We start from the raw sequence: 20,461 nt of genomic DNA on the forward strand, positions 1-20,461 counted from the left end.
ATGTACCACTGTTTTGAGGTCATTGATCTTGAGAAACGGGCGCAGCTGGTGTATCAGCTGAAGCTGATAGAAAGCACCCCTGGCCACTGCCTCAACCTGAGAAACCAGGGAGAGGTGTGAATCCAGAAGTACTCCCAGACTGTGAACCTGTTCCTTTTGGGGAAGTGTGACCCCATCTAGAACAGGCAGGTCAAAATCATCTTTAGAGTTCTGACCCCGCACAATAAGTACCTCCATCTTACCTGGATTCAGCTTCAGTTTATTCTCCCTCATCCAGCCCATTACTGCTTCCAGGCAGGCATTTAGGGAGGATATGCCAGCTCCCCTAGAAGCTGACATGGAGAAGTAGATCTGTGTGTCATCAGCATACTGGTAACACCCAGCTCCAAATCCCCTGATCATCTCTCTTAGTGGTTTCATGTAGATGTTAAAAAGCATTGGAAAAAGTACAGAGCCTTGTGGGACACCATACTTTTCAGATTTTGAAGAGCAACAGTCTCCAATAGACACAATCTGGAATCTATCCGAGAGGTAGGAGCAGAACCACTGTAAAACAGCGCCTCCCACCCCCAACACCCTCAGACGTTCCAGAAGGATACTATGGTCGATAGTATCGAAAGCTGCCAAGAGATCCAAAAGGACCAAGAGTCACACTTCCTCTGTCAATTCCCAATTGGAGATCATGCATCAGGCTGACCAAGGCAGTCTCCATCCCATAGCCAGCCCGAAAACCAGTTTGAAATGGGTCTAGATAATCAGTTTCCTCCAAGACTGCCTGGAGCTGAGAGGCCACCACCCTTTCAATTACCTTGCCCAGCCATGGGAGGTTGGAAACAGGCCTATAATTGTTCAAGTCTGAGGGATCTAATGCAGGCTTCTTTAGAAGAGGTCTAATGATTGCCTCCTCAAAACAAGGAGGCATTCTGCCCTCCCTCAGAGAAGCATTTATGATTTCTACCAGGCTGTCTACAACAACCTCTCTATTAGATTGAACAAGCCATGTTGGACAAGGGTCAAGAGAGCAAGTTGTAGGCCTCACCACTCCAAGCAGCTTGTCCACATCCTCAGGAGTTATAGACTGAAACCGATCCAGTCGAATCACATAAGAGGAGTTGTTGGGCACCTCCAGCTCAGATATAAAATTAATTGTGGAGTTTCCATCTAGGTTGGCCCGAATCAGAAAAGATTTTATCTGTGAAAAACTCTTTAAACACATCACAGCAGGTAACTGATGACTCCAAATTCTGGTTCAAGGGAGGGGGGCAGATTCTAGTCCCCTCACAACTCTGATCAACTCCGCTGGACAAGAACTCGCAGAGGCAATATGGGCAGATAAGAACGCCTCTTTGCCGCACGTGTTGCCTGAGCATAGATCTTTAGATGTGCTCTATGTTGCAATCTGTTAGATTCGAGTCGAGTCTTCCTCTACCTGCACTCCAGTCGCCTACCTTGCCGCTTCAGCCCTCATAGATCTTCTGTATACCAAGGGGCCAAATTTGAAGCAGGTTGGAGGGGACGCTTGGGAGCAATCGTGTCTACTGCCCTAGTGAGCAAGTAGTTTCAATTCTCAACCAGGTCATCAACAGGATCACCGGCAAAGCCAACACTGAATCCCTCCGAGGCTTCTTCGAATCCTACTGGGTCCAATAACCTCTTTGGGCTGACAATTCTAATGGGCCCCTCGCCCCTGCGGAGATGAGAAGTGGTTGTAAGTCCAACCTTAATCTGATGGTGGTCCGTCCATGACACTGGGGAAATCACAGGAGTCCCCACCCACGGAACACCACCCTGATCAGAGTAAAATACCAAATCAAGCATGTGACCTGCAATATGCATCGGTCCAGAGACCACTTGGGATAGGCTCATAGTTGTCATGGCCGCTATGAACTCCTGAGCTACCCCGGACAGATTGGTCCCAAAATGAACATTGAAGTCTGCCAGCATCAAAAGTCTGGGAGACTCCAACACGAGTTCCACGACCGAGTCTATGAGCTCAGTAAGGGATTCCGCTGGGCAGCGGGGTGATCAGTACACCAACAGAAGTCCCAATCTATCCCTGGTCCCCAAACTCAAGTACACACATTCAATATGGTCCGACACCCTAACAGGGATCCTGGTAAGGGAGATATTGTCCTTATAGACCACAGCCACTCCACCTCCCCACCCACGTCCCCTCACCTGCTCCTCTACAGAATATCCTGGAGAGAGAAGCTGGGACCAAACTGAACCACTAGCCTCCCCCAACCAAGTCTCGGTAATACATACCAGGTCCGCCCCTTCATCCATGATCAAATCATGGATAAGTTTAGATTTATTTTGGACTGACCTGGCATTACAGAGGAGCACGGAAAGGCAATGTGGGTTGTTGTCAGTGCTCCTCGAGGTCAAAGAGCTGGCAGTACAGCCGGAAGGAGAGATCACTATTAAATTTCTGACTGCCCTTTCCCTGGAATGGCCTGCTGACCTGTCAATGTTACTTCTATTCCCCACCACCTCCGGGATAGCTGCCCCATAGTCAATGAAGGCACCCCCTGTCCCCCCATCTCCAGATGAACCCAAACACATTACAGCAACTTCAGCTTCAAATTTGGGGTGGATGCCATCTGCTCCTGGCGATTTGTTAATTTTTAGCTTTTCAAGACAGTTTAGAACATCTTCCCTTGTCACCTCAAATTCATTAACCAATAATTCATTGTCACCTCAAATTCATTTATGTTAATACCATTACTGTAAAACAGCCACTGCCTTAAATAATTTGCTAGCTACAACTGGTCCTTTGTCAGCAATCTAATATCTGGTATTAAGAGTACCTATTTGGCACTGCTTTTCTGCATGCATTTAATGAGGCAGTAATTTCAGCATGGATCACTTTTATTCCTAAGCTCCTTATTTGTGTTTCTGTATGCATTTATGAATGCATACATTTCATAAAAAGCCTGGAAATCCCCTCACTTAGCGGCAAACTTTACCTTTAATTCCCCTGCACTGAATCCAAACTTCTGTTTATTCAGGCCCCCAATAAGGAACATCAGGTTACAATAAAGGATTACCATTTTTTTTTCTGTCCAGGCTCCTGAGCTTTTGATAACTGTGTTGACACCAATAGGATAATACTCTTTATTTATCCTTTCCATATTTATAGTGTAACTATCTTTATGAATCAACCAGTTTTGAACTTTCAACAGAAATTTCATTTTATTCCAGAACCACACAAGCAAATTCCCCAATTTATTTTGGTTATACACAGTTTCACCACCCATTGCTCACACTTCGTGATCTTTTTGGCTGATGTATAGCTTAGATATAGCAAGTGTAAATTGCTTTTATTTACTTAACTACTGCAAAGCCTAGCAAAGAATTAATTGTAACTATATGTTCCTTATAAATACTAGTGTGAAAATACAAACCAACCTTCTTGTCTATTGAAGGATGAGCACTTAATCTCTTGCTACTAAACACAATGACATTTTGGTAAATAGCTAAAACTACTGGAGTGTGTATTTCTGCCCAGCAGAATTACTGACTTTCAATATTCTCCTGATGTATTTACTGAATTGAAGGCAGTTTGTTATGGTACAGCCAGTTTGTAGTAATTACAGAAAGGAGATAAAATTATGAATGTTTTACATCTTCTGTGTTGCAGTTGCCTTACAGTTGGCCTGTATCAGCAATTCTGCATGTATATTTTGAAGCCTCTTGAAGGGTTCTTTATTCTACAGTAGTATATTTCATACTTCCAGTGATTAATGTCTTACCAGAGAGCATTCCTTGATATGCCTATTAAAATGAAAAATAACAGGTGAGTGGAGAAAATGGGCATCAGCGAGCATCTTATCTTCTCCTGCAATTAAGAATGGGAAGAGACTGCAATCTCTGTTTGAAAAAGGTTTCTTCAGGGCTGCTGTTGATGGTCACAAAGAGAACCTGAGGCCCAGGATGCAGTCTTTTCGAATGAAATTATCTTTATTATCAATATTCCCAGAGGCAAGTTTGATAGGGTTCCAACTAAAGAGTTATGGTAAACTGTGTTTGCAGAGTTTCCCAGAGGAAAATATAAGATTGACTGCTGAGTTTGTTTTTGTGACATTTTAAAACTTGGAGCTCAACTCTTCTTTCGTTTTGCAGTTTCTCTTCTTGAACTGGGGGCAGAAAGACTGAATTGATGTTTTCGGGATGGCTCTAATAAGTACAGCCTAGAACTAATATAACTCTGGAAAAGACCTTATTATTTACTTATTACATTTATATCCTCCCTGTTTGCCAAAACACATTTTATAGTAATGGCTTACAGCCTAAGAATTTATGCAAAAGAATGGCAGGGCGGGGGGGGGGGAGGGAGAAGAAATGAGGCACCAATTGAATATTACATACATGTTATAGAAGAAAGTTGCTTATGACCAGGTGAAATTATTACTATAGAAGGCTGCCTATAAAAGGAGAGGTCTGGGAGCTCAAGTCTGTCTTAAAACTGAGTCCACTGGCAATCAGAGTCCGCTTGGCAATCAGAGATCTGGGGCCTGACTTTGGATGCTTGTTTGTGGAGGAGATGGGTCCTTACCTTGCTGTGTTCTGGAGCATTCAAAGCAGGTTTCAAGGCTCAGCCCTTTTGAGGCCTGGCTTAAATTAAAACCCTGCCGGCAAAACATCTGATTCCGTACTCACTCGTTTTTTACTTCAACTGGAAGCAGTCTCCTAGACAAATCCACACATCATCTGTTGAAAATCAGTTTTACACCCATATAGTTTAGGAAGCTAGTGGTTAAATGGATTTGCTTTTAGGCCGGGATTCAAAGAACCACACAACTAGTTCTTTGTGCTCAAGGGAGCTTTGGTCTCATGTTTCTTGAACAGCAGCCCCCCATCCCTGTTCCATTGGGGGGGCAGTTTTGAAAGTGAGGGAACCTTCAAAAGTCTGTTGTCCAATTGAAAAACAAATAGTTTTTAAAAAGAGACTCCTGTTGGCATGCTCAAATTGTCTGGATTCCAGCCACTATCTTTTCAGGGTGAGTATTTATAATAGTCCTAATATTCATATATTATGTTGTATGCGTGTACACAAGACTGTACCCATGTATGTTTTTGTGTGAGTGAATGAACATGCCTTCATTTTAAGTGAACCTGGGTAGCAGCCCCTCAAATGCAGGCTACAGATAGGAAGTATATTACTATACATGTATTGAACATAATGAGTAACTTTATGTGTTAATATTGGTGCATACACAAACTATACACACATTGTACATGCATTGAATATAATATGTGAATAGGGCTAATGTTAGCAACCAGTGTTGGCTTTTAGTATCCTTATTGTAACCTAGTGGATTTGTGAAGCACATAATCTTATTCTAAAGCACAAAGGTATATTATTTACAGGTTGCACTTGGCTCCTATACTTTGAAGAGCTAATTTTATTTCATACTTGTAGGTGAAGGCTGTCGGACCGAACAAGGTCACTTTGCGTAGATTACACTGCTAGGAAAGTTCAAGAAATGAAATCCAGGAGGCCCTCCAATATTGCAGGGCTAACATTTGCAGAAACCGTGGTACTGGAGTACTTGCCAAACAAAAGAAATCAGTTTGGTTTCCTTAGCTAAACGATCCACTCTTGCAACAAGAGTGGATGGGGCAGTCTGCACAGGAAGAGTGGCTATTTAAACTTTAAACCTCCACCTAATGGGACACCGGGGAAATGACTTGCCTAGCAAGCAAGAGGTTTCTGGTCTGAATCCCTGATGGTATGTTTCCCAGAATATGGGAAACACTTATATCGGGCAGTAGTGATATAGGAAGGTGCTGAAAGGCATCATCTCACACTGCATGGGAGGAAGCAATGGTAAACCCCTCCTGTATTCTACCAAAAGAAAACCACATGGCTTCTCTGGTCGCCAGGAGTCGATATCGACTTGAGGGCACAATTTTACCTTTACCTTTATGCACCTGCTGAGAATTGGGGAGAATGGCCATTTAAACCTTACACCTCCCCACACAACAGCTTGAGAAGGTGTAGCCACTTTCCCTGCTTCTCAGCTGACACATTAGAAAATTTTGAGAAGCGGCACAAGAGATGAGAGTGGATGGAGCAGCCTACGTCTCTTGTACCGCTTCTCAAAATGTCCCTGTGTGCCAGCTGAGAAGTGGGGAGAGTGCCCTTTAAACTGTATACCATTTAGTTGAGGGGGTAGGAAACTGCAAATAACTGAAACTACCCCCACAATAACTAAATGGGTATACAGGGACTAAAAATAGCTAATTGGTATATTTGGGCAAAACTGCTATTTGAGGGCCACCTGTATGTGTCATTTTATTAATGTGCTTGCAAAAGAGCACTAAAAACAGTTTGAAACTTGTAGGATTTCAACTTTAAACACAATTCATTTTATTGAATGATTACTATATATGATACATTTGAATCTGAGTAATATCTTCTGCTCCTCTTGGGCATGATACCATTTGGAATTAGTGATCTGATTATTGAGTTTTAAAAATCTGTTGAGAACAATAACAGTTGAATTAAGATGATTATATTCAGAATTTCTTCTTTAAAATACAAAATAAATTTAAACTGTTCCCCAGCATATTCCAGTCTTAAAAGTAGTGCATTTAGCTATTTTCAGTGGCAGGAATGTATACACAAAATTTGTATCTGTAGTTCATCGGTAAGTATGACTTTATTTTTCACAAACAAATTCTTCAAAATATATAATAGATTGCAAATTTAGTGGGGCAGATCAAATTTGGGTGGTAGAGGAAGGCATTAAGCCATCTCCCTTGAAGCCCTTTGGAATGACAGACATGCTTCAATAACATCTTCCTGTAAAAAAACAATCATTTATGGATTTGATGACAGGATAGTGCTATGGGAGCTTCCTAATGCTTTGTTTCAGGCTAGAGTCCTAAGCAAATTTACAATAGTAAATGTAGCAAATTCCATTTAAACTCTGTGGTACTTCTGAATAAATGCATTTGACACTGTACAGTACAGATCAGCCTGAAACCTACTTTCCCCCCTGTGGTTATGTTCTGATAATACTTTAGATTGTGGCAGAGTTTGGTTTTAAGTTTGCTTGTGAAGCTTCATGTTACTTCCAGAATAATTAGTTTAAACTTTATGGACATTAATTGCTGGTAAAAGTATTGGTATTTTTTAAAACACATGCGCTTAAATAAAGTCTTTAGCATTTGAACACTGGAACAGATTCATAAGTATAAACAGTTTCCAACTATCTACAATGGCTGGTATAGAGTTTACATTATCTTATGCTCTTTCCATGGAATGCAAGAGAAACTGTGCATTAGGATTTAAACAATTAACTGTTCACAGCTGTTCTCCTTTCAGTACCAGGAGGCCTCAGACAAATCTTCTCTCATTTCTTTTTGTGTAAAAGCACATTTTTGTTGTTTTCTGGCATGAAATATGATAGAACATTTGGTCGAAATAAATTCCTTGGAGCAAGTGTCTGTAACCTTTTACTTTAGGTTCAATGATAAGGATTAGTAATTAATAAAGTAAAGCTAGAAAAATTCTGTCATATATACACACCACTTTAGTAATGTAGCAGCTGAATGTTTCATGCAGTTTCTGTGACTTCTCTCTCTATAACTGTGCATGTGCAAAGCATTAAAAAAAGCAGGGGAGGAAAGAAAATTATTCAGCCATCATATACTCTGTTGCTATGTTGTTTTCTCTTAACTCGCTAAAGTAACTTTATTCACAATAACCATATTATATGTATAATCATGGCTTACACTACTGAAAATATCATTTTGCTCAGGTTTTCCTGACTATAGTTATTATTCCAGAACCTTCTAAATTTATTCCTTTCACTTTCATATATAGTATAGTTTCAACTTTCCCATTTTTCATATAAGTACACTTATTCTCTCCATCAGCATAATCCACCCTATCTTCCTGTGCCACTCCTCTACGCTTTCCAAAATTTGGCTATCAACATTTTTGCTGCTGCCAAACAGTTGCCTACCGTCATTGTGTTTGCTTTCTTTATTAAACTTTTCAAATCCGTAAGAGTAAATGTTGGGGTTTACAATCTAAATAATCTTCTGTCATTTCAAACAGATTCTGTCACATTTAGCCAAACCCCTGTGTAACTGCCTTGCACTCCTACCATATGTTCTTGCTTGCTTTGATGCAAAGACACACAACTACTTGATCTGCCTGAGGGTTTGAGAATGGCTCTTCAGGTGTAGCTACAAGCTGGGTGTTTGGCACATGACTCCAAATCTCCCATTCCTTGGGGTCTCATAAGCACACCTTGAGACTCTACACATGATCGGTGTGTAGAGCTGGAAGCCCTGGATAGCCAGATCCATCACAGAGCAGGTTGGGGTGGTGGAGATCGGTAGCTTCCTGGCCCATGGAAGTCCCAGAATGCCTTTTGTGAGTGCGTGGGGGCATTTTGGGAAGACCCCAGAGGCAGGGAGGCCTCCCAGTCATGGGTTGTAGCCTCCCAGTTGGGGGTCTCCTTGTGAGTTGCTGTGATGTGGAGCTGCACCGTGGTGACTCACGATAATGGAAATGGGGTGAGTGGAACGCTCGCTCCTCTAACCTCATTGTAGGGGAGGAGAACTTAGGTGGGCTAGCTGACGCTGAACTACCAGGCATCCCATGACCTCGGTGGTTCTCACGACCGCTCAAAAGTGGGCTGGGCTCCCTTAGCTCACTTTCGAGCAGTCATGAGAATAACCTCAGGCTGTTCCCATGACCAGGAGAAAATGGGCTAAGGGAGCCTAGCCCAGTTTCTCCTGGTTGTGTGCTGCTACGGGAGCCATGCAGCTCCAGGCAGCAAACCTCACTAAGTGCCCCTCCCCTTTAATGAGGTTAGCTCTGCTAACCCCATTTTCAGGATTGTGTGCTGCTATGCCTCAGAACGAGACTGCCTACTGGGGGGCTCCAACAACCCTCCCGGTGTCTGGGGTCTCCCCAGAATGCCCTTTGTACTCACATGGGGTATGTTGGGACTTCCAGAGGCCGGACGGCCCCCAACCCCTGCAGCCTCAACAGAGCTGGTAATCATGTGGATGGCCAATCCGGCCGCCCAGAGCTCACCAATGGATTGTCTTTTGGGGAGAGCAGGTCAAGCCGCTCTCCCCACAGAAGTTCTGCAGGCTCTCCACACTGCTTGTGTGGAAAGCCTTATAGTGTGTATAATTTCAAGAGCCTCCTTTGGCTTGGCATAGCCCTGCAGAGAATTATGGTTTTAGTGAACTGCCCAAATGTATGTTACAAACCTTCAAAGGGGGTGTATGTGTGTTTTGTTGCCTGGAAGAACTGACCATCTAAGCAGTAATTTTTGAACTGTTATATTGAAGACTTATCTTCTTGTTTGCTTGTTGTGCTTGAATGCATAAAGCATAAAACAAATAAAAAATAGGGACACACTCCCAGGTAGGGGATTTTCTTGCTCCATGTTGCTATGAGGTCCTTGGTCAAGATTGTTGTGCAGAATATATTCTTTTATGGAAGCCATTTTAAACATTTCAGAATGCCAGCTACTCCATGTTTGGGCTAGTTATAGCTGTGCTGTTGAAATACCGAAAGTCTTCAGATACAACCAGAACTGCTTGTGGTAAAGTAAAGATGTTTTATTTAGGCATGGGGACATGCCTATTGAACGTACTATATATACTTCTGTTTTGGTTAGAATGTCAGCACTCGATTTAAAGGCAATGAGACAAATCCTGCCCCTTTGAGTCTTTATGAACATGGAATAATTGATCATTTACAACTCATAAATATTCATTATTATTTTCATTCATTCAACACAAAATTATGGAAAGAAGTCTCTGATTTCTGGTTATCTTCCAGTATATGTATGTGAGATTCTAACATATAAGAACAGATAAGCAAAGCTTGCTTAAAATTGTTATGCAGTGACAATGATGGTCATGGAAAACCGATCATGTTCAATTCATACAATCTGTCGGGTCATACAGAAAGTTTTTTTAAAAAACTTTCCATTGGTAGGTATTCTTACTTTACTGTAATTTACTGGAAAATAAGATGGGTTTATTAGAAGCTCTCATAGCATGGTAGAATGCAATCTTAGTTTGATGTATGGCAAAAGGGATTCTAGATGCTTGTTTCTCTAGGTTTAATGCTGTTCTCTGTCTTTGTTGGATTATTTTAATCCTCTTCATTTAGGAAACAGGGAGAAGAGCTTTATTCTAATACAGTTCACCATCTCTAATGAGGTTGGCACGGAGGGAATTTGCATGCTATAATGAGGTGTTTGTCTACTGCATCTTTTTTTTTTTAAAAAGAGTTCTATAATAGAAAAAGATATAGTAAAGGCCAGTAATACACTGAGCATGCAGTTGAGAGAGATTTAAACATCTTCTTTGACAATATATCCTATGGGAACATATTTTAAGTAAAAGTAAGGCCAAACAAATTTCAAATCCTGTGCACCCTGCTCCCCAGGTTCTTATGGGGTGTGTGAGTGTTAGAGCTGTTTGTATCCAATAAAGAAAACAATAATGTGTCATGTGTAGAATGTTCTTATTCACAGTTGTTCTGTGTGACTTCTAGTGCTTTCATTAACAGCTGGGAAAATTACTAGACCCAGTCTTTTTAATCTGTCCATTTATTAACAGTAACAAAACGCTGGCATTGAGCAGCTTGCCAAATGTGCCTGTTCGGAGCTGTGTGCTAGTGGCATGAAATGGGCAGGAAAAGGCAGCTGGCATCAAGTGGTACCATTTCAGCTCTGGTCTCTGCCGGGCTTTCTAGTATTGAATAAGCAAAGGACAAAAAAATAAGATTCTCTTTCATTCCAAGAGGTTATAAGAAAGGATGGGGTGCGGGTGGGAGGCGGGGAGAAAGGAGATTTTGTTCTTCTGTGTGTCTTGTCAGTAAGCCCCTATAAGACAACAGCTATCGTACAATCTGAATTCTCATGGGTCTGACTTTTGGAAGAAATATAGGGTTCCTTCAGTGCCAAAATTAGGATGAATGTTAAATGTATAGTATCCCCCCACCCCACCTTAGCACATGCCAAGCTTTCTGAAGAAAAGTGTCATGTTGGAATAAAGTGGAATCAGAAGAAAAGGAGAAAAAGGCATCTGTGTCTTTTAAGTTTTTGCCCAGAAAAGGGAATTGCCCTAGGTATAGTTTTTCTCACCCTAGCATGACAAGTTATATTTGGCAAGATCTCTTTCTCTGCATAACTACTAAATGAGCAGAAGCACTGTCTTCCTTTGCACCTAGGCACTCTAGTTGGAATGGTTGTTTCAAATTCAATTAAAAACCTTTCTCCTCAACTGGAGCAACAGTTGAAATTTGCCTCAATAGCTCAAAAAGTGCAATGCTTGGTTGATTATTATTCCTCCATTACTGTTTGAGATTTCACTGTCAATCTGCCATGAACTGGTTTATTGTTCATGAAATAAATTGACATTATAATATCTATTTAACTAAATTCAGTGTCCCTCCCCACCCACTCTGGCCAGGAATTTTTCAGATTTCTTATCCAAATTACAGCTCATTTGGGCTCATACAGGAGAACCCCATTTTTTGTGGGGGTTCTATTCTGTGGGGAGGGCTGCCGATAGCGAATCTGTGAATAATGGGGCATTAAAGTGAATGCCAATTATGGGGTTAGGTTCCCGCCCCACCCTGCACCGCATCACTTCAAAAATAGACAAAACGGGCCAAATGAAATGCCCTGCTGTGCTCCACTGCCTGCAATGAGTCTGAAGATGCCTCAAAGAGTAAAAAAAAAAAAAAAATCAACCAAAAATATTTTTGACCCATTTCCTCTGAAATAATTTCTGACCACACCTGACCCTCAAATATACAGGTGTAACCCTTTTTTGCTGTCCCCTTCTGTGTATACAAGGTCGGGTGTCCATTACCCGATTGCGGATACTTGGAACAGTGGGTGCTGGACCCACAGTTAACAAGCTTCTAAGTCTGAAAGCTCTTTTCCCTTATAAGAAGATAATGTAATGAAGTTGCTCCAAGCAGCCCTTTTCAGTGTCTACATTTCTGCAGAGCAACTGTCCATGGACAAAGTACAGTGGTCCCTCGACTTACGAACTACTCGACATAAGTATTTTTCGAGTTACAAACGGCAGTTTTAGATCCTGTTTTAGATGCGGTTTTTTCGACTTACAAATTTTTAGATGGGGTTTCCTCGACTTACGAATTTTACATGCGGTTTCCTTGACTTGCCTGCCTGTTTACTGCCTGTTTATTCTTGAAAAGAAATGTTCCTGTGCAGTTTGCAAGCCTTACTGGGGGTCTGGGTCTTTTTTCTAGGCTCCGGAACGCATTAATCCGTTCCCAATGCATTCCTATGGGAAACCGCTTTTCGACTTACGAACTTTTCGACTTACAAATGTGCATTCGGAACGGATTAATTTCGTAAGTAGAGGGACCACTGTAGTCTTGAGCGTCATTAAGGTTCAGATGTGTTCAATTTGCTCCAGTAACTCCCAAAGTATATCCTCATCTTTGGGTTATTTGTGTCGAAAGCTTGAATCAGTAGTGGGTGCTGGGCAGTGGAGCGGGGTGGGGCAGGGGAGAACCTGGTCACTGAGGCAGAAGCCTACTCCCCCCGCCTTTCCTCCATGCCAGGCAGAAAGCAGAAAGGGCAGGGCAAAAAGTATGGAGTAAGCAGAAAGGAAGGGCAAAAGGCAGAAAGAGGAACAAAAGGGAGAAAGCAGGGATTGCTCCCTGCCCCCCCCCCCCAAGCAAAGAATCTAGTAAAATATTATACTTACCAGCAGCCAGGGAAACCTTCAGAGCAGGGAGCTTCTTCCAGCTCGTCCTGCCCTGCCTGTAACTTCTTGTTTTGGTCTTACAGGCTGGAACAGCTGTTACTCAAAGCTGCTCCAGCCAATCTGATTCCAAGGTGGCTCTTCCTGGCACTGCCCCCAGGAAGAAGGGAAAACATATTAAAAATATACTTCCTGAAGCAACTAGGAAGTGCACTTTTAACCCATTATCTGCGTTCTTCCTGGGGGCAGTGCCGGGAGGAGCTGCATAGGGATCAGATTGGGTGGAACAGCTGAGTAGTAGCTGCTCCAGCCTGTAAGACCAAAACAAGAAGTTACAGGCAGGGCAGGACGAGCTGGAAGAAACTCCCTGTGCTGAAGGTTTCCCTGACTGCTGGTAAGTTTGAAACTTCATCAGCTTGTTTGTTTTTGTTTGGGGGTGTGTGCTGCCCCTCCTGCCCTTACTGACCAGCCACCACTGGCTTGAATCAAAAGTTTATCCTCTATAATAATAGGCTTGAGCGTGATCCCGTGTCATTTCTCGGCCCGTGTCTTTCTCGGCCGTTCTGGGCACGCGTGGAGTTTGAAAGATACGGCCGTGAAAGATACGGCCGCCCAGACACAGGCGGCCATGTTCAGCGACAGCAGGGGGACCGGGAGGACACAGGCAGCAGCGGGGGAACCGGGAGGGCTGAGGCGGCAGTGGGGGAACTGGGAGGGCTAAGGCGGCAGCGGGGGAACTGGGAGAGCAGCGGGGAACAAAAAAAACAAAAACGGGATGAAAATAAAAGAGTTAAAATAATGGCCCGCGGGGGGACCGGGAGAGCAGAGATGGCAATGGCGGGAAGCGGCAAAGCGGAAACCGGGGAGAACTCTGGGCGGCGGCGGCGGCGGCGGCAGCGGAACTCTCCGCCCGGCCGCCCGACAAACAAAAGGGCGGTAGGATCCCTTGCTGCCTGCTTCAATTCAACACGATGGCGCCTCCCTGTTAAAGAAATCGGGCGGCAGGATACTTCCCTGCCACCCCCTTGAAGCCCCCTGCTGCTGCCGCCCCCTTTCGCCCCCTTAAATCTCACCCTGGACCGACCACGCTCTCTACAAACGGGCGGGCGGTGCGGCAGTGGGATGTACTCCCACCTGTCCGCCCGCCCCCTTCCCTGCCGTCTGTCTGCTCTGCAAAAGTGTTTTGGAAGGAAGCCTTCTGTGCGTGCGCCCGGATTTTTTCAATAATTACGGTCACTAAAGTGGAAAGCGCGGGAGGGGTAAGTAAAGCCCCCCCCAAATAGAACCCCCACCCCAGTGTCGAACCAAAACCACCCCAAGTCCAGGGGACTGGGCCCGCTGGCAGCCCAAGGTGAGCCCGAGAGCAGCACCCCACACACACTAGAGCCCATTATTAAAACAGACTTACAAATACTAGTTGCAGATATTAAAAGAGAAATGTGTTGCCTCCAGCATTATGGAACAAACAAATTATTATTATTTATTTATTTGACACTTACCTTACACCTGTATCTTATATCTTGATTTATTTTCTTTTAGTCTTAGCAAATGTCCTAAAACTGATATTTGCAGTTATACACATGCCTCTGGGATATGCCATTTTCTGTAGGTTACAATGGTTGGAGCTTATAAATTGCCCGGAGTTTTAAAATGGCAACACACCTCAGAGCCACCTTGGTGCCATAGTCTCTGCATGCCCATGGTGCCTTGTTAGAAAAAGAAGCAATAACCAGATTCTGGTTTCGAAGTAGCTGGCTTGCTCAGGTTATACAAGGGACTAATATGGATTACCTTGTCCTTTCAAAAGTTCTGTTTCTAGCCTGGCTCCTAGGGTGTTTGCACTAAGTGAAGTTTGATTTTGGCAACGCCCCCCCCCCCCGGCAGCTGAGAAGTGTGGAGCCCTGGTTTTCACTTGAGCCATGCAGACTGCTTATTTTGTTAGGTGGGATGACCAGTGAATGACTACCTTGCACTGGTCTGAGGATACAGTGGGAAAGAGTTCCCAGTCTATTATATGGGCAAAACTCTAACCCTTCAGAGAGGAAACGATGCTGCTGTTGATTTGAAATCCACCTGAAATAATTTCTTTTTGGAAATTAATAGTGTGGCAGGCAGGCATGGATCGAGTGGTGGGGGTGTGTGCCACGGTGAATTGATTGGAATATGGGATCTGGCCCGGGCAGATCCTTCCTCCAGTCCTCCGCTCTGAACTACCTTCCTTCCTTCCTTCCCCCTGCCGTGCCATGCTGTTCCTTCCTTTCCCTTCCTCCTACTGTGTGCTGAAGTGCCAAAGTGTTACTTTGCATTTCCACCAGGGCAATTTTGGCTAATTTATGTTCATGTCTCCTCCGCAGAGCTTCTTTGTCAATTTCACTTGGACCAAAGAAAGGGCTATGGCCAGTCACATTGTCCCTTCCTTAGGGTATCACTCTTCTTAGAGAATTATGCTCCAGTGTGTGCACAAAAGCACACTTTTACTTCCCCATAAGCTTTATTACAATCTCTTAAACTGTGTTGAAAGATCCCATAAAAACCAGTCTGAAACAGTGGCCCACAGTAATGGAGTTTCGGAACAGGAGGACTGAGCTTGCACTGCCTGCAATTATATGCATGCATGGGTTTGCACTTGTAGGGCATGCACGCATGTGAGATTAAAACCAGGCTGCTTAGTCTACAACCTAATGAAGCCGGAGTACTAAGCTTAAATAAATGTGTGTGTGTGGGGGGGGACACACTTATAGTCCAATCAGTGGGACTCTGGTGTTTTGGAAAGAGAGTGATCCCTGTGGGACTTGGTTTAAACTGGGTTGTGAATCTGACTGTTAGAGTGTTTTGGGACAAGGTCTGGGGCAGTGGGGATCTGTATTCACCTCTGTTTTTTCTTGAGTAAATCTTGGCATCTGAGCCATTCAGCTTAGACTGGAGCCTCTCTGGCTTTTCAGAAGGCATCTAAATCAATCCAGATGACCAGCACCTTTTGGCTTCTTATAATCGATGGCAGAGATTGGTTGGGAAAATTTTTTCCCCTGTAACATCTTTGTGGCCAAGAGAAGGCACTGGAGATTAAATGTTTCTTCAACCAGAAAGACAAATTGTGTGTGTGTGTGTGTCTGTGTGTGTGTGTGTGTGTGTGTGTGTCTGTGTGTGTGTCAGTGGGGAAGGGGAAAGAAAGAGAGGTGGGGGCAGGTAAGTGCTGTATGGGAACTGACAATATGCAGTCCCATGGATAATTATTGATTACCAACTTCAGACGAGGAGTCTATACCAGGATACCAGCCAGCCTGTCCCTCCGCCCCCCACTGTGTTACTCCTTCCTTCCTCTGGCTAATATAATTGGTGGCCGATATCCAAAGTGTAAACTGGTTTCCTTCTTCCCCTCAAGCCAGGAAAAAAAAGAGAAGAAAAATATTTTATGAAAAAAGAAAAATCCCATGGTACCCCTGTAAATTTCTGTTGGATCCACAGGAAATACATATTCAAGAGAGGGAGTGCAGCTTATGAGTCTAGCTGTTTATTGGGGGCTAAGGTGCAATGAGCAGAGAAGACTTTTTTTAGTGGGGTGCAAAATGTACAGGCCCTTTTGGGGAGCTGGGTGTAGCATTATAGATTACATTCTTACACCACTGTAAAGACCTTCAAGGTGCAATACAAGAGGGAAAGAAATAATAATTGGTAGTGCTATATTTTGGCACTGTCTATGTGCCCCCTAATAATTGGTGTCCTAGGCAACTGCCTCTGTAGTGGATGGGCTGGACCAGCTCCTCAGTCTGAGTAACTCATTGAACAGACATGGCGAAATATAAACCAGTAGATTAGTCATTCCTGTGGATGCTATTCTTAGTAGCCTGTCTTGCACTCTGTTGCTTTTTATAGGATCACTACATCTTAGCCCATGGGCGTTGGTGAACTGCCTCAACTCTGATCTCCATAGTTCACATTAAAATTTCTCTCTCTCTCTCTCTCTCTCTCTCTCTCTCTCTCTCTCAATATAGCTATAGAACATATTACAGTATCTCGTTAATTATGAGAGTGGTTTAAGTAACTTCTAAAACTCAAGAAGAAACTGGGGAGAAAATCAAACTTGTGACACAGGAGCTCAGAGATGTTGAGCACAATCATGTGCAGTTAGCTGGTGCTAAAAAGTTCATTTCCCTGTCTTTTGCATTGTTTATTATTTCACTAATCTTTCTATTTTGTCCCATTGTCACAGCTGGAGGTGTGTGCATGTGTCACATTATTTTGTGTGCTCCTAACATGATTCTCCTTTTTGTCTTTATACCCCTTCTCCCCACCTTTCTTTACCATGTTGTTTCCCTACTCCCCGTGAAGAGAAGAATCTATCTTGTGCTAGATTTATTTTTTCTTTTACTTTCTTAGTAAAAAATTGTGGGTTTTGTACTAGTAAAAATTGTACTAGTAACCACTGCATGTTTCTCTCATCATTAAATGAGCACAGTGTAGATGTTGAAATGTGTATAGCGCTTGCTACTTGGTCAAGAAGGCACATTTGAAAGAGGTGGCTCTCATATCTTTAGTAGAGGAAATCAACTGTTCCTATTCAACCAAAGCATAGCATCTCTCCAGTGGCTGTTACCAATATCTATCTTGAGTTTTATTAGACTGTGAGCTCTGGAGACAGGGAAGCATATTATTATTATTTATTTACACAGTCAGACAAGTGTTATTGACTGGTTTGTTTTATCCAGACATTGAGTCCTTCCCAAGGACCTGGGATGGCTGAATTTTATTATCAATGTTGTTGCTGTTGTCTTAGATATTGTCACAGAATATAGGCTGTTCCCAGTAAAGTTGTTTTTTGTAATTGGCTGATGGTGATTTCTGTGGCCCCTATGGTGTTGAGGTGCTTTGGAATTGAAGTTGTTTTGGAATTGCATCTAGGGCACCAATTACCACTGGGATTATTTTGGTCTTTTTCTGCCACAGCCTTTCAATTTCAATTTGTAGATCTTTGTATTTTGTGATTTTTTTCTATTTCTTTTTCTCCTGTTCTGCTATCCCCTGGTATTGCTATGTCAATTATTTTGACTTGTTTTTCTTTCTTCTCGACTACAGTTATATCTGTATCTGTATCTGTATCTGTATCTGTATCTGTATCTGTATCTGTATCTGTATCTGTATCTTTATATGTAGTGGCAGATGTTTGTCTGTTTGTAGTCAGAAGTCCCATAATATTTTTGCATCTTCATTTTCTACCACCTTTTCAGTTTTATGGTCCCACCAATCTTTGGCTACAGGTAGCTTGTATTTTTTTTTGCAGATGTTCCAGTGTATCATCCCTGCTACCTTGTCATGCCTTTGTTTGTAGTCGGTCTGTGCAATCTTTTCACAACAGCTGATTAGGTGGTCCACTGTTTCATCTGCTTCTTTACAAAGACGGCACTTGCTGTTTGTTGTTGATTTTTCAACTTTTGCTCTTATTGCATTTGTTCTTAGTGCCGTTTCTTGTGCAGCCAGTATTAAACCCTTTGTTTCTTTTTTCAAGTTGCCATTCTTAAGCCATTGCCAGGTCTTGGTGATGTTTGATATTCCACTTATATTGTGCAAATATTGACCATGCAGTGGCTTATTTTTCCATTTTTCTGCTCGGTTCTTGACTTGTTCTTTCTTGTAGGCCTGCTTTGCTTCATTGGTGTTGAATAGTTTCTCTTTATTGACCATTTGAAGTGCATCTTCTTCACTGTCCTTTATATATTCTTCAAGGCCTCTTTTCTCCTCCTCTACTGTTTGATGAACTTGCAGCATTCCTCTTCCACCTGAATTGCGAGGGAGGTATAGCCTATCTACATCACTGCGGGGATGCAGAGCCTGATTGATGGTCATGATTTTCCTGGTCTTACGATCTAGTGTCTCTAGCTCTGCCTGGGTCCAGTCTATTATTCCTGCAGTGTATCTGATAACAGGTATAGCCCAGGTGTTTATGGCTTGTATGGTGTTCCCGCCATTGAGTTTGGACTTTAGGATTTTTCTAACTCTCCTGATGTATTCACTTTCAATTTTTCTTTTAACTTCAGTGGTGGTGGTGATGATGATGATGATGATGATGATTTCTGTGTAAAGTGCTTTGAGAACTCTTTTGAGAAGTTATATATACTAACAAATACATAATCTACAAAATATATACCATAAAAGAAATTAAAAATGAAGCATGGAATATATAATCTACAAACTATATGTAGATTTTTTTTGATACGTCATTTTTTAATTTCTTTACAAACATTTTGTCTCTGTTTATTTGGTGTGATTTTACTTTGTTACTGTTTCTGATGTGTTAAATTATTATTGTAATAAATATTTTTATTTAGTACATAATTTTGTCCTGGTTTACAGTACTTTGTTCATTGTAGTGGGCCAGACTTATTTTGCTATTGGTTCTGTATCAGTAATAATGATAATAGTAATAACAAGTGATAAATACACTGACTGGCATCCTGACTAAATATATTAAAAGTTCAATTGAAATAAAATTGAAATGTCTAACTTGTTTCTTTTGGGCCTTCCTTGAGTAAATTTAGTCAGGATGTCAGCCAGCACATTAGCTTTCCAGGGTAATTGACATATGGCTACATTCACTCCTTAAGTGTCAGATTAGTGTAATGTGTCCATATCAGCACACATTGTATTGCTGGTAATATAGGTCATTAAGTTCATCTGGGAACTGCTCTGTTGGATCAGTTTTGTGATATGTGAATAAAAGCACCTTCAAAACTTCTTACCTCTTTTTTATGTAAACCTATTCTTTAGGGTTTGTCCAGATCAGCACTGCCCCTCTTTATTTGTTCTCCTTGACCTGAGTATTTCTTTGCTGCTGTCTTGTGTGATCATGTCCACTTAATAGTTATTTATTTTCTATATTGCCCGTTGTCCCAAGATTCCAGGGTGGTGAACAACAAATTAAAATGTCCCAAGCCAGGTTGTTTAGGGCTTTAAAAGTATCTTGAATTGTCTTCAGAAACAGTTTGGCAGCCAGTGCACTGTCTTCATAATATATGTAATATGTGCCTTTAAATTCTTAACCTGGCACATTACAAGTAGGCTAAGGATATTCTGGAACAGGCTGCCACATCGGCACTTCAGCCTGCTGTATGACTGGGCAAACTAGTGAATTGAAATATCTGCAAATAAGTACCTCAGCTTGAGGTTTCAAATGGCAAGCTTGTGGAGACCAATGTTTCTTGTTTATAGTGACCAGTGGGGTGGTTGACTGACAGGAATCATCCACCACTGCTGTAGGATAATTAAAAGGGAAGCAAAGAACAGCCCTTACTGGTTACTGTTGAGAGGCAAGGGGAGGCCCAGTCAGCACCTTGTGAAGAAGCGCTACCATGTTTGGTCTTTTTAGTTTAGAAAAAAGGTGACTAAGCAGGAACATGATAGAGGTTTATAAAATTATGCATGATATGGCAAAAGTGGCTGGAAAGAAGGTTTTTCTTCTTCTCCCATATCACTAGAACCTGGAATCACCCAGTAACTTATCCAGTGAAACTGACTGTCAGGAAGCACAGCACACAATTAATTAATGGAAGTTGCTGCCACCAGATGTGGTGTTTGTCACTAACCTAGATTGATACAGAAGAGGATTAGATTAATGGGCAACAAGTTATTCATATCTCCTATGGTAACTGTGTTATTCTCCTTCCTGGGGAGTAACCATAGGGGAGGCCTGTTGACTTCATGCCCTGATTATCCTGGAAGGGTTTCCTAG

At 42.4% G+C, this 20,461-nt stretch overlaps 1 protein-coding gene across 4 annotated transcripts in view; it reads left to right on the plus strand.

Annotated features, from left to right (window-relative positions):
- TMTC2 (transmembrane O-mannosyltransferase targeting cadherins 2) overlaps positions 1–20,461 on the plus strand; it is a 272,678-nt gene that overhangs the window by 53,365 nt on the left and 198,852 nt on the right. Inside the window, exon 1 of one of the 4 annotated variants that reach the window (XM_053257840.1) lies at positions 13,034–13,132. The exons of the other annotated variants lie outside the window; for them this stretch is intronic. The gene's annotated coding sequence lies outside the window, so the exon portion shown is untranslated. Of the gene's footprint in view, positions 1–13,033; positions 13,133–20,461 lie in introns of those variants that run through there. 4 annotated transcript variants of the gene reach the window in all.

The sequence above is a fragment of the Hemicordylus capensis genome, chromosome 5 (assembly GCF_027244095.1).
Source record: "Hemicordylus capensis ecotype Gifberg chromosome 5, rHemCap1.1.pri, whole genome shotgun sequence".
Lineage (NCBI taxonomy): Eukaryota > Metazoa > Chordata > Lepidosauria > Squamata > Cordylidae > Hemicordylus > Hemicordylus capensis.